This window comes from Marmota flaviventris, chromosome 2 (assembly GCF_047511675.1).
Source record: "Marmota flaviventris isolate mMarFla1 chromosome 2, mMarFla1.hap1, whole genome shotgun sequence".
In the NCBI taxonomy this organism is placed as follows: domain Eukaryota; kingdom Metazoa; phylum Chordata; class Mammalia; order Rodentia; family Sciuridae; genus Marmota; species Marmota flaviventris.
Genome location: NC_092499.1, coordinates 180577488 through 180591282, shown reverse-complemented (window position 1 = coordinate 180591282; position 13795 = coordinate 180577488). Strand labels below are relative to the sequence as shown.

At 41.4% G+C, this 13795-nt stretch overlaps 1 protein-coding gene across 7 annotated transcripts in view; it reads left to right on the top strand.

Moving 5' to 3' along the window:
- The first annotated feature begins 388 nt into the window (after positions 1-388).
- The window catches only part of Ncoa6 (nuclear receptor coactivator 6), a 91165-nt gene continuing 77758 nt past the window's right edge, over positions 389-13795 (top strand). For all 7 annotated transcript variants that reach the window (XM_071608858.1, XM_071608861.1, XM_071608860.1 and 4 more), the window contains exon 1: positions 389-569. The gene's annotated coding sequence lies outside the window, so the exon portion shown is untranslated. The remainder of the gene's footprint in view (positions 570-13795) is intronic.

The window sequence follows — 13795 nt, the reverse complement described above, 5'->3', positions numbered from 1 at the left end:
GACGTTACTAGACACTATGTGTCAAGCACTGTCCCAAGTGCTTTCCGTGCCTTTCCTCATTTCCTCTTTGCAAGAAAATTGTACTATCCCCATATTTCAGATGGACAAACTGAGACTTAGGGAGTTGGCCTGTTCAAGTTTACTCAGCCAGGGTGCTGGCATAAAGCTGACCACTGGTGAGAATACAGCAACGCCAAGCACAGGAAATCTAGTCTCCACTACTAGTCTCCAACACCCAAACCAGCCAGCGCGCGCGCCACTTCGCGCTCGCGGAGACGCTTGGTCACGTGAGCAGGACCCCGCCCCTCCGGTCCGCCCCGCCCCGCCCCCGCCCGCGCTCCCTCCCTCTCTCCCTCCCTCCCCCTCCCTCCCCGGCCCGGTCCGGCCCATCCCCCCTCCCCACCGGCTCCCTGAGGCCCTGCCGGGTCGGGCTGCTGGCGGCCGGGCGCCGACGGCCGGACAGACGGGCGCAAGCGAGGACGGGCAGACGAACGCACGGACGGCGGCGGGCACGCACGGCCCGGGCCGGCGCTCCGAGGCCCGCCCGGGAGGGCCGGGGCCGCGCTCAGGTGAGGCGACGGCGACGCGGGCCCGTAAGGGGTGGGCCTGCCGGGCGTCCGCGGTCCCAGCCTGGCTGGCTTCGCCGGGAGGAGGCGCCGCCCGGGCCTGGCGCGGGAAAATGGCGCCGGGCGACCGTGCAGCTCGACCCGAGTGCGGGCCCGGCCCGGAGCCGCCCTGCCCGCCCGCCGCGCTCGTGTCCCCGTCGCCATGTTGGGGAGCGGGCCCGGGGCCTGCGGGGCGGGGGCGCTGGAGGGAGCGGCGGCCGGGCCCGGGTTGGGGAGGGTGCGGGACGCGGGGTCCCAGGCGAAGAGGGAGTGCAGGGCCGGCCGGGGTCTGCACGGGGTGGCGCTCCAGGCCTGGGGAACTGGCGGGAGCCGACGTAGGGTCGTGGCCAGGGTCGCGGAGAAGAGACACCAAATCGGAACGGAACCGAGGTTGGGGCCATGGACTGAGGGGATGGCAGATTTTGGAGCTGGCTTAGGCCAAGAGTAGTGTTCCAAACCCTATGGCAGATACGTCCTAGGGTGAGGGGAGGTGACCTGGGGGCCATCCTCAGGCTGTCAGAGCTGGAGCAGTTCTTTGCAGAGAGGGGAGGAGGTGATTGGTTAGAAATGGGGGTACAAACGAAGGTATCAAATTGGGGCTGTCCCGGGGCTGAATTGCAAGTCCTTATGACTCTCAAAGGACTGAGGACTTTTGAGATCCCTGGAGCCTTCACCCACGATTGTGGGGAGCAACAGGAAAAGAAAAGAGCTTGATGAAAAGAGTAGGCGTAGGTGGGGGTGCTGAGGCTTAGATGAAGGAGCTGGCCAGCAAAAGGGGTACAGAGAGTGGAAGTGGTTGGCAAGAAGGGAGAACCTCCTTCAACTTATGGTTTTGTGTGTGTCTTTAAAAGGAGGGACTGGGCTGTTTGGGGGCGGTGACCCAAGGTGTCTTCCCAGGAAGGGGACAGCCCACTGCTTAAGAGCAGGGTCACCTGGGGAGGTCATCAGAAAGTCGTTATTGAAGCCAGTTAGAATGGTGAAGAAGAGTGAATGTGTTAAAAACGATAAGTGCCTTAGAGATCACGTAAGGATTTCAGATCAAGTACTGATTTTATAGCTAAGACACAGAATGGTAAAGTTGACTTTTAAATGTCTTACACCTTGGTGACTGAGGGGGGTTCCTGGAAGTGGTTTGCTAGCTCCTTGTTCAACACATTGCCTTAAAGGACTTTGCTATTTGGAAGAAAAGTGTTAGAGTCAAACATGACAGCATATATTAGAGAATCATTAATTAATTTATTGCATTTTGTATATTTGTAACAAGTTTTGTGAGTTCAAAGGCTGAAAGGGAATCAAAAAAGTCTAGGTAACCGGCTATAGGATATGTCCCAGCTCACCTCCATTGACAAAGAAGTTATCTTTAAGAACCTCTAATTTTCTGAAGTTTTGAAAGAGATGTTCTTTCTCTTTTAGATGTTTTCTATATAGCAAAGGGACACACACACAAAAAAAAAACTAAAAAAAAAAGGGGGGGGGACAAGTGAACAGTGCTAGAGACCTAGAATCTGCATTGTTCTCAAACTTTAATTGAAGTTCTATCATGATAAATAATTATTCAGAGTTCCCATGAACTATGGGAAAGTTCTGAGGGAAACTGTAAATTAGTCATCATGTACAGTTAGCCCTCTATATCCCTGAGTTTTGCATCTGTGGCTTCAACCAATCCCAGGTGAAAATATTCTTTTAAAAATTGTTATTATTAACTAAATCATATAGTAAAAACAACTACTTACATGGTGTTTACATTGTATTAAGTATAATAAGTAATCTAGAGAAGATTTATATTTTATATTTATATACAGAATATACATATACTACACCATTTTATATAAGGGAATTGAGCTTCCACAAATTTTGATATTCTGGGAATCCTGGAATCAATATTCCACGGATACTGAGGGATGACTATAATAGATCTAGGACCCTAAATAATCAAAAATTTAAGATTTTCAACAAAAAGTCCATTTATTTATTTATTTTCTGGGGAGTGCTGGGAATTGAACCCAAGGGTGCTTTACCACTGAGCCACATCCCCGCCCCTTTTTTATATTTTATTTTGAGACAGGGTCTTGCTGAGTTGCTTAGGCCCTCACTAAGTTGCTGAGGCTGGGTTTGAACTTGCTATCCTCCTACCTCAGCCTCCTGAGCTACTGGGATTACAGGCGTGCTCCACTGCACCAGGCTCAACAAAAAAGTTATGAATGTATTTATAAAATGAGATTTTCAATACCATACACAACAGCACAATTCATTTGTTCTGTTCTGTTTTTGTTTTTCTTTTTTTGTTGTTGTTGTGCTAGGGATCAAACCCAAGGCCTTGTGTGTGTTAAACATATACTCTACCACTGAACTATACACCCTGGTTCTGTTCTGGATCTTCTAATTCAGGGATGCCTGACCTTATCTCTGCTATGGGCCCTTTTACCATCTAGTGGAACATATGGATCCCTCTGAGAATACCTTTTTTTTGAGGTATTGGGGCTTGAACCCACGGCTTTGCACATGCTAGGTAAGCACTCTTCCACTGAGTTACATCCCCATCCCTTTAATTTAATTTAATTTTTAAGACAGGGTCTTGATAAATTGCCCAGGTTGTACTCAAGCTTGTGATCCTCCTGCCTCAGCCTCTTTTGAGTAGCTGAGATCATATTAACAAAATACACAAAGCATGACATACATATACACACAAACACACACGTGTTTCTTTATTAACACATTAAAAAAATCAGATCTAGGCTGCACGCGTAATCCCAGTAACTGGGCAGGCTGAGGCTGGAGGATTGCAAGTTCAAGGCCAGCCTTAGCAATTTAGTGAGGCTGTTTCAAAATTAAAAATAAAGCTGGGTACAGTGGTGCACACCTCTAATCCCAATGGCTCAGGAAACTGAGGCAGGAGGATTGCAAGTTCAAAGCCAGCCTCAGCAACAGCAAGGTGCTAAGCAACTCAGTGAGACCCTGTCTCTAAATAATATACAAAATAGGGCTGGGGATGTAGCTCAGTGGTTGAGTGCCCCTCAAGTTCAATCCCTGGCACCCAATAAATGAATAATTTTTAAAAATTAAAAGGGCTGAGGATTAAGGATGTGGCTCAGTGGTTAAATGTCCCTGGATTTAATCCCTGATTCCCCCCCCCCCCAAAAAAAAAGGAAAAAGAAAATCAAATCTAGGATTGGGAGGGGTTCAGTGGTAGAGTAGTTGTCTAGCATGTGTGAGGCCCTGGGTTTGATCCCCAACAACAATCAGATCTAGTGATGGGTCTAATCATTATAATTTCAAAGACATCATGAGCCTAGATAATACTTCAAGATATCTGTAGCAGCTATAGTATGATAAAAAGAAATCTGTGGGGTTTTTTGGTTACAGATTAGATTATGATCCTATTAGGTTTGTTACCTATATTTATATTTGAGTAAAATGGTAACTTTTAGTTAGAGATTAGTGAAATAAAATGGTTTATTTTTTCCATCCAAATTCATAGATTCCCTTCCCCCCGAATTACACATGGTGTATTGCCCTCTGGACATTCTTTTAGATGTCATTTCTCTTCTACCACCAGGCATGTCTGATTCAATAAACATTATGGTGTGTGTCAAGAATTATGTTAGGTAGGCTCTGAGGAGTCAAAGGTCTTTAAGGCAGAGTCATTTCATTTTGGGTACTCAGTCCCAAGAGAGCAGTAGACATGTAAATAATGACAGTTCAGGATGGCAACTATTAAAGAGTCTAAGGATACAGAGGTGGCTATGTCTTTGCTCTAGGAACTTTTGTGAAGGAGTGACATTTGATATATGTCCTGAAAGGTAAAAAAGTTTGCAAGTGAGAGTTGGAGAGAAGTGTTTTTTAGGTAAAGATAATTAAAAAAAAAAAAAGTTTTAGTTATAGATGGACACAATATCTTTATTTTGTGTATTTATTTTTATGTGGTGCTGAGGATTGAATCTAGTGCCTCACATGTACAAGGCAAGTGCTCTGCCACTGAGCCACAACCCCAGCCCCTGAAGACAAATTTTTAAGGATGTAATTGAATATAGTTGAAGCAAAATGAATGCAAAGGTGTGGTCAGAGATTAGACTAGAAAGACTGTTTGGAACCTGGTTATGAAAAACCTTGCTAGGGAGTTTGGACTAAATCCTCAGCTCAGAGGTGAGCATTCAAGATTTTTGAGAAGGGGAGTATATGATGAGGTTTAATTTTTTCAGAGATGAATGGATGCTTTTTCTCTGTAGATAGAGTGAAGAGCAGGGAAGAAGTAATGAGGGCCTGAACTATGGTAGAGGCCGTGGGCATTGAGCCGAGTTAGAATTTTTAAGTGTTGGTGATTGATATCATGAGTGAGTGGAGGTGGGGGTTATACTTCTCATTTGGGGTAGAAGCTGTCAATGACAGTTTTTTAAAAAGGGTTAGGGATGTAGCTCAATGGTAAAGCACCTATCTAGCATGCAGGAGGCCCTGCCTTCAATTCCCAGCACCATACACACACACACACTAAAAGAAAAGAAAAGAGATGAAAATTGGCCGGATATTAAGGGAGAAAAATATTTTTGGTAGGATAACACTTTTTTTAAAAAAAATATTTATTTATTTTTTAGGTGTAGATGGGTACAACACAATGCCTTTATTTTTATGTGGTGCTAAGGACCGAGCCAGGGTCCCGCCCGCGCTAGGCAAGCGCTCTATCCACTGAGCCACAATCCCAGCCCTGAGGATAACACTTTTTGAGGTGTACTGGAGATTGAACCCAGGGTTGCTTTACCACCGAGCCACATCCCCAGGCTTTTTTATTTTTTAAGAATATTTAGGGCTGGGGTGGTGGCTCAGTGGTAGAGTACTTGCCTAGCACACGTGAGGCATTGGGTTCTATTCTCAGCACCACATAAAAATGAAATAAAGATATTGTATCTACCTACAACTAAAAAATAAATATTTAAAAAATTATTTTTTAGTTGTATTTGGATACAATACCTTTATTTTATGTATTTAAATGTGGTGCTGAGGATTGAACCCAGGGCTTTGCACATGTTAGGTGGGTGCTCTACTGATGAGTCACAACCCCAGCCCTTATTTTTTATGTTGAGACAGGGTCTTGCTAAGTTGCTGAGGATCTCACTAAATTGCTGAGGCTGGCCTTGAATTTATGATCCTCTTACCTAGACACTGGGATTACAGGCATGCATTACCACATCCGGCAGGTTAATAGACTTGCAAAGCTGTCAAGTTTGGTGTAGTTTTTAGTTAATGAAATCAGAGGTAAGTGGCAGCAGACATAAAAGGCAGGGTTAAGATGGGGAAAGTATACCAAGAGTGTAAGAAATTTGTGGGTTCAGCAAACCCTGGGCCATAGGTCAAATCTGGTCCTATCACCTGTTTTTGTAAATAAAGTTTCTTTGGAACACAACCACACTTATTCGTTTACATATTATCTGTGGCTGCTTTTGCACTGCCAATGACAAGAGTTGAGTAGTTGTGACAGAAAAGTTGTGTCAGCTCACAAAGAATATCCTTTACAAAATGTTTGCCAACCCTGATCTTCATGTCTGATTTGTTGGATGTTTTAGTTCTGTTTTTCCATCCAATTTCCAAATCATAGAGAATAACCATCTTGACTTTTCCCTTCTGGCTGATCCTCCATGCTCTGTGTTCCTGCAGCATGACAGACCCCTGGATATTTAACATAGCAAGGTCTGATGTTCTGGTGTGTGCTTTGTGGCAACTGTGATAGTGCTGGATTTACACAGTTTAGACAACCCTGAGGCTTGTTCAACCATCCATCTTTCTTTTCTTCCTTCCTCCCTCCCTTCCTTCCTTCCTGCCAGGGATTGAACTCAGAGGCACTTGACCACTCAGCCACATTCCCAGCCCTATTTTGTATTTTATTTAGAGACAGAGTCTTACTAAGTTGATGAACACCTTGCTTTTGCTGAGGCTGGCTTTGAACTTGGGATCCTCCTGCCAAAACCTCCTAAGCCACTGGGATTACAGGTTTATGCCATCACGCCCAGCTGTTCTACCATTTTTCTGTTTTGTTGTCTTTTTCAAAAGATTTTTTTATGTTTTTTGATTACTAATCTTTTGTAGTTTATCAGTATTACAGATGTCATTTCCCAGTTTCTTGCTCTTTTTTTTTAAAAAAAAATGTTTTATGTGTCTGGTTTAAAAGTTCTAAATTTTAATTCAAATTTATCAACCTTGCACTCCCCCAAGATTTTGAAATTCTTTCTTTCTTTCTTTTGCTACCAGGGATTGAACTCAGGGGCACTCAACCATTGAGCCATATCCCCAGTCCTATTTTTTTTTTTTAATATTTTTTTAGTTGTCAATGGACTTTTACTTTACTTATTTATATGCAGTGCTGAGAATCGAATTCAGTGCCTCACACATGTTAGGCAAGCACTCTGCCACTGAGCTATAACCCCAGCCCCCTAGCCCTATTTTGTATTTTATTTAGAGACAGGATCTCACTGAGTTGCTTAGCGCCTTGCCCTTGCTAAAGCTGGCTTTGAATTCGCGATCCTCTTGCCTCAGCTTCCCAAGCCACTAGGATTACAGGCCCATACCACAGCGCCTGGCTGAAGTTATTCTTTATATTGTTTTTTAGACTGCCGTTTTGCCTTTAATGTTTAGAACTCTAATCAATCTAGAATTGATTTTTGAGTATGGTACAAGGTAGGATCTAGTTTCATTTTTCCCCCTTTAAGCAGTTTTCCCAGCACCATTTATTGAATGGGGCTTGGTTTCAAATGTGAGCTTTTTGGTAGAGCCTGTTTGAGGTCCTAATTTCACCTCTGCTGCTTGCTGTGTGACCATGGACAAATTATGTAATATCTTTGTGCCTCAGTTTTCGCATCTTTAAAATAAGGATAACAACACTTGCCTCATAGAGTTGTTGTGAGGATTATGGTAAATGGGTTAATTCATATAATATATAGAACAGGGCCTGATGCCTACAAAATGCTCAATAAATGTCAACTGTTGTTTAGCTCTACTGTTCATTTTACCAGCTCCTGGTAAAGAGGAGACACTCAAGTTAATTTGACTTTCAAGTTAAATCAGAATGGTTGAGAGCTAGGCTGAGATGTTTTCAAAGAGCTGTTTAGTTTTAGGGCTGCCTTAGACGGTCTCTGGCATAGAACACCTTCCATACCATTACTTGTTTCGCAGTGAATTTCTGTTTCAGAGGATACAAACTGGCAACCTGTGACTGAATTTGACCTGCACACATTTGGTATCACTAACATCTTAAAAATTTAAATGTGGGGTTAGGAGTGTAGCCCATGGTAGAGTACTTGCCTAGTGTGCTTGAGGCCCTGGATTCAATTCCCAGAACTGCCCCCCACACACACACAAAAAAAAAAACCTCCAGAGTTTCTGGCTTATCTTGAAAAACTGGAAGATTTTTCAAGCCCATATGTATAGCAATAGTCAGATAAAACTTTTAGATAAAATGTATTTTTCTAGTTCTCTGTATTATTCTCTTGCTTTGCTGATTTACTGTGACTTTGTAGACATTTGATTTTCTAATTCTACTTTACTGAGAATTTAAACCTTGCCTCCCATAAACCAACAAATGACATTGGGTAGGGACAGGATGGCTAAAAAAGCATATGAGTTTGTGGGCAGGTAAATGCTAAAATTTATTTCTAAGGCTGAAACATACTTGATCATAATGAATAAATGATGCTTGAAATTAAAAGATTCAGTTCAACTTCCTGAAGTTACCAAATTGGTAGCTTGGTGTGGTGGCACATGCCCATAATCCCAGTGGCTCAGGAGGCTGAGGCAGGAGTGTTGCAAGTTCAAAGCCAGCCTTAGCAATGGCAAGGTGCTAAGCAACTCAGTGAGACCTTGTTTCTAAATAAAGTACAAAATAGGGCTGGGGATGTGACTGAGTGGTTGAGTGCCCCTGAATTCAATCCCTGGTAACCCCCACCCCCCAAAAAAGAAATCACCACATTGTGATAGAAAAGAATACTCTGTCCAAATTATGAAATAGTGCAGAAGAGGTCTTTTTATTTCTTATGTGAAGCTATTGTCCAAGAGAGTGGTTGCATGAGAGAGAGGAAACAGATATTCACTTGTCAAACATTTAGCAAATTGACTAGAACTCTACCAAGATGAATCTAGCCACGGTTTGTGTGAAGAGAAGTGTCTGTAACTTGTTATGGAGCTTAGATATCAGAGTATGGTCCTTGAACGATGTGGGCCATGAGCAGAGCTCTCAAGAATGATTAGGATCTTAATACTTGCAAATGAAACAGTATTTTCCAGGCTGAGTGAAAACTTGAGTATAGTGATTGGTTCTTAAGAGAAACCAGTTCACCTGGAGAACAGGGTCATCACCTAGGATGGTTGTGAAGTTGTTTTTAGCTGGAAACAGAAATTGATCAGCAGCAACAATAGTAGTAGATAAAATAAAACTTGGAGTCTGGGCACAGTGGCAATCCTGGCAGTGTGGGAGGCTGACACAGGAGGATCAGGAATTCAAAACCAGCCTCAGCAATGGTGAGGTGCTAGCAATTCAGTGAGACCCTGTCTCTAAATAAAATACAAAATAGGGCTGGGGATGTGGCTCAGAGATCGAGTATCCCTAAGTTCAATCCCTGGTACCTAAAAAATTAAAAATAAAAAAATAAAACTTTGAAAAATTGTAGTGCACAATTTTGTTGTTGTTGTTGTTATTTTTTGAGCAGGGGTATCAGGGATTGAACTCAGGGGCACTCAACCACTGAGCCACATCCCCAGCCCTATTTTTTTGTATTTTATTTAGAGACAGGGTCTCACTAAGTTGCTTAGCGCCTCACTTTTGTTGAGACTGGCTTTAAATTCGCCCTCATATCTCAGCCTCCTGAGCTGCTGGGATTACAGAGATGCACCACCGCGCCCTGGCCTGTAGGGCACAATTTTTGCTGGCTTGCTTTTGCTAGATAATCTGCTGAACATTTCACCAGTGGTATTTTATTTAATTATCACAGCAACCTAGTGAGATAGGCACTGTTTTTTCTTCCCTTTTTACAGAAAAAGAAACTGAGGAATAGAGCTAACAATTGATGAAGAATTTGAGTCCAGGCAGTCTAATTGCAAAGCCTGTCTTCCTGATCTCTACATACTATGCTCCCAAATCCTGGAAGGCTTTGAATATTCTTTTTTGTAGGAAACTGAGAAGTTTGGATTTGATTGCTAAATAGTAGGAAGCCATAAAAAGTTTTTAGCCATACAGTGATATAATGAAATCTGCCCATTAGAAAAAGAATCCTGATTGTGAAGTACAGGATCAGCATGGGGAGAAACTGATATGATAAAGATGGAACCAGTTTACTCCCTCCCTGCTCACTCTTTAACTTGAAGATGTGGTTTATATATTCTGTTAGTGAAAATAGTATGTTTAGTTAATAATGTTAACTATGTCAGTTAATAATATTAATGATCACCAAATTCACAGGGTACTCATGCTATAAACAGGCATTTAGATTTGTAATTCTCACTAGCCAGCAGCAACACCCTCAACATACACACAGAGAAGCAACAAAAGTTCCCATTAACCAATTTCTTTACTGATATTGAAACTGTTGAATATTAGTTCCATGGTACCCATTTATATACATTTTCTAAAGACCAGACAGCAATATCTCACAGGAAGAAATAGTTACGTATTTGTGAATCAAGTTTCTGTTCATTATGTTAAGTCCCTTTCCATTTTATTTATGTGTTTGTTTATTTATTTATAGTACTAGGGATTGAACCCAGGGCTTGCACATATAAGACAAGTGCTTTACCACGGAAATACATCCCAGTCCTTTTTATTTTGAAACAGGGTTTCACTAAATTGCCCAGGCTAGCCTCAAACTTGTATCCTCCTGCATCAGTCTCTTGGGTAACTGGATTTACAGGTGTGCCACTATGCCTGACTCCCTTTCCGTAATTTTAATTGTTGTATAGAAGAAAGGCTGTGGCTCTTTTTTTTTTTTTTAATTTTTGTAGTTGTAATTGGACACAGTGCCTTTATTTATTTTTATGTGGTGCTAAGGATCGAATCCAGTGCCTTGACTCGCATATGCTAGGTGAGCGCTCTACCGGTGAGCCACAACCCCAGCCCTAAGGCTGTGGCTCTTATAAAAAAATTCAGACTTAAAATTTTCACTGGGCTGGGGATGTGGCTCAAGGTAGCGCGCTCACCTGGCATGCGTGCGGCCCGGGTTCTATCCTCAGCACCACATACAAAGATGTTGTGTCCGCCGAAAACTAAAAAAAATAAATATTTAAAAAAAATTTTTTTTTCTCTCTCTCTCAAAAATTTTTTTTTCACTTAGAAAAATTCAAAGGCACTGTGGTTAACCACCAAATACCAGTAAATGTGGGAAGATTTTAGATAAATAGGCATCTTATAGACATAACAATGCATCAATCAGTAGATCCTGATTTGTCTTTTAAATAAATATCCTTTCCCATTGTGTACATTAGCTAAGAGTGCAATATGATTATATATTAATATAATAAGGAAATTTAAATCTAGGAATGTTTCTTATAGAGTATGAGTCTTGCTGGGTTCAGTGATGCACACCTGTAGACCCAGTGACATGGGAAGCTGAGGCAGGAGGATTGAAAATTTGAGGCTAGCGCTACCCCTTGAGCCACATCCCCAGCCCAGTGAAAGACTCTTATTCTGTTTTTTAAAATGGTACTAGAGATTGAACCCAGGGGTGTTCTATCACTGAGCTATACCCATAGCCCTTTCTATTTTTTATTTTGAGACAGGGTGACCCCCTGTCTTCAATCCCCAGTACTGCAATAAACAAACAGATAACAAGTTTATTCTCTCACAGTTCTGGAGGCTGGAACCTCTATTCAGGGTATCAGCAGGGTCATGCTCCCTCTGAGACTTTGAGTGGAATTCTTCCTTGTCTCTTCCTAGCTTCCATCAATTCTTGGTGGAAGTACATTACTTGCTAGTGCATTACTCTAGTGTCTGTTGTCCACCAAGTTCTCTGTTTATCTTTGTCTCTGTGTCCAAATTTCCTTCTTATAAGGAAAAAATGAATTAAGAGCTCTTAATACTTATACTCTGGTATAACCTTGCCTTAACTAATTGCATCTACAGTAATCCTATTTCCAAATCAAGTCACATTTGAGATACTAAAGGATAGGACTTCAGCATATCTTTTTGCCAGGGACATAATTCAGTCCATAACAGGTAGCATTTGAGATGACAAAGCGGCCTTAAATTAAAATTTACAAATGGAAGGGTAAGATTGCAACAAGTGTAGTGAAGGAGAAATGAACAAGGGAAATGACAGATATGGGAAAGGATAAAGAATAATTAGATAATGAAATATAAGTCTGATTTGCTGGTGTGTTGAGGAGTTGTAGAGAGATGAAGCCTGGGTAGTTTGGGGCTCTGGACAGGTCTAGGACAATTGAATGTTGCTGAGGCATGATGGGTAGGAGTGGAGCTGGGGAGAGATGTCACAGTAGAATTTTAAAATACTGGATGACTGATTCCAGCTTTGGATATTTGAAGCTTTAGAGTGATTTTATGACCAGGTGATCATAGTTAAGTAAATACCCTAAGAAAAGCAGATGGTTCATGATTAAACACACCCAGCCTTCTTTATTTACTTATGCCAATAACTTCATCAGGATGGTCAAGAAATCCTCTTATAAAAAAATCAACCCAGGGACTGGGATTGTGGCTCAGTGGTAGAGTGCTCACCTAGCTTCTGCAAGGTCCTGGGTTTGAGCCTCAGCACCACATAAAAATAAATAAATAAAATAAAGGTATTGTGTTCAACTATTACTAAAAATAAATAAATAATAAATAAACCCAACAAACTTAGGGTATTTTATTAGACTCTTCTCTTGGTCAGTCATCTGTGGACATTAAGACAGACATCAGCTTTTCAGGATCTGTTCAAAAGCCTCTCCGTGGGTTTCAGTTTAATTATGCTTTCCTTTTCTTTTTTTTAATTAAAAATTTTTTTAGTTGTAGTTGGACACAATACCTTTATTTTTATTTGTTTTATTTTTATGTGGGGCTAAGGATCGAACCCAGCGCCTCACACATGCTGGGCGAGCAGTCTACCTCTGAGCCAAAACCTCAGCCCCTTCATTTTCTTTCAAACTTTTCTTCGAACTCACCTCCTTTTCATTCTATCCTTTACCTCTTGATTTTTGTCTGAACTTTGTTTAGTTTTTCCATAGTTTTAAAAATATCTGACTAGTGGAGAGAATTGAGATACTGTCTATTGATACAGATTATGATGCAGACTATGTACTGCCAGTGATATATTATTTTTCTTTCTTCCTTCCTTCATTTTTTTTTTTTTTTTGATATCAGGGATTGAACCCAGGAGTGCTTAACCACTGAGCCCCATCCCTAGCCCTTTTTTATATTTTATTTAGAGACAAGGTCTTGCTGAGTTGGCTTAGGGCCTCGATAAATTGCTGAGGCTGGCTTTGAACTCGTAGTCCTGTCTCAGTCTCCCCAGGCACCATCACACCTGACTATCTTTCTGTTTCTTTTTAATGGTGGTTATGTTGGCTTTGTTCACAATAGGACTGTACTCAGATTGCAAATACTCATTCAAATTGTGGGCAGTAATAGCCCTCAGGTGCTTTTCCTTATTTGTGCCTGGGCAGTTTTTCCTCATTTTGTATTTGCATTATTCATATTTTCTTTAAGGACATGTGCGCTCATGAAATTTTTAAAACTATGTTTAAAAATTACAAGCACATAACAGTATTTTTTTTTGTGTGTGTGTGGTGCTGGGAATTGAAGCCAGGGCCTTGTGCATGGGAGGCAAGCACTCTACCAACTGAGCTAAATTCCCAGCCCAGTCATTATCATACTTATACAGTCTTTACATGTTTAATTCATACAGAGATTTTGTAGTCTGTGTGTGTATGCTGCTGGAGATTTAATCCATGGCCTCATGATAGTGTTTTTTTATTTGGCAATAGGGTGATGCAGTTTTCTACATGTCTCTGTATCATTTTTAGTGGATACATAATAACCAAACTTGATAATTTGGCATTTGAATGATTTTCAGTTTGTTTTTGTTTTGTAATTATCAATTATACCGTTATAACATCTTTTTATAAAACTTCCCCCCTATTTTTTCTTAGAATATATTCCCTGAAGTGATTTATTTAATCAGGGTTAAGGATATCTTTTTTTTTTTTAATTATTATTATTATTT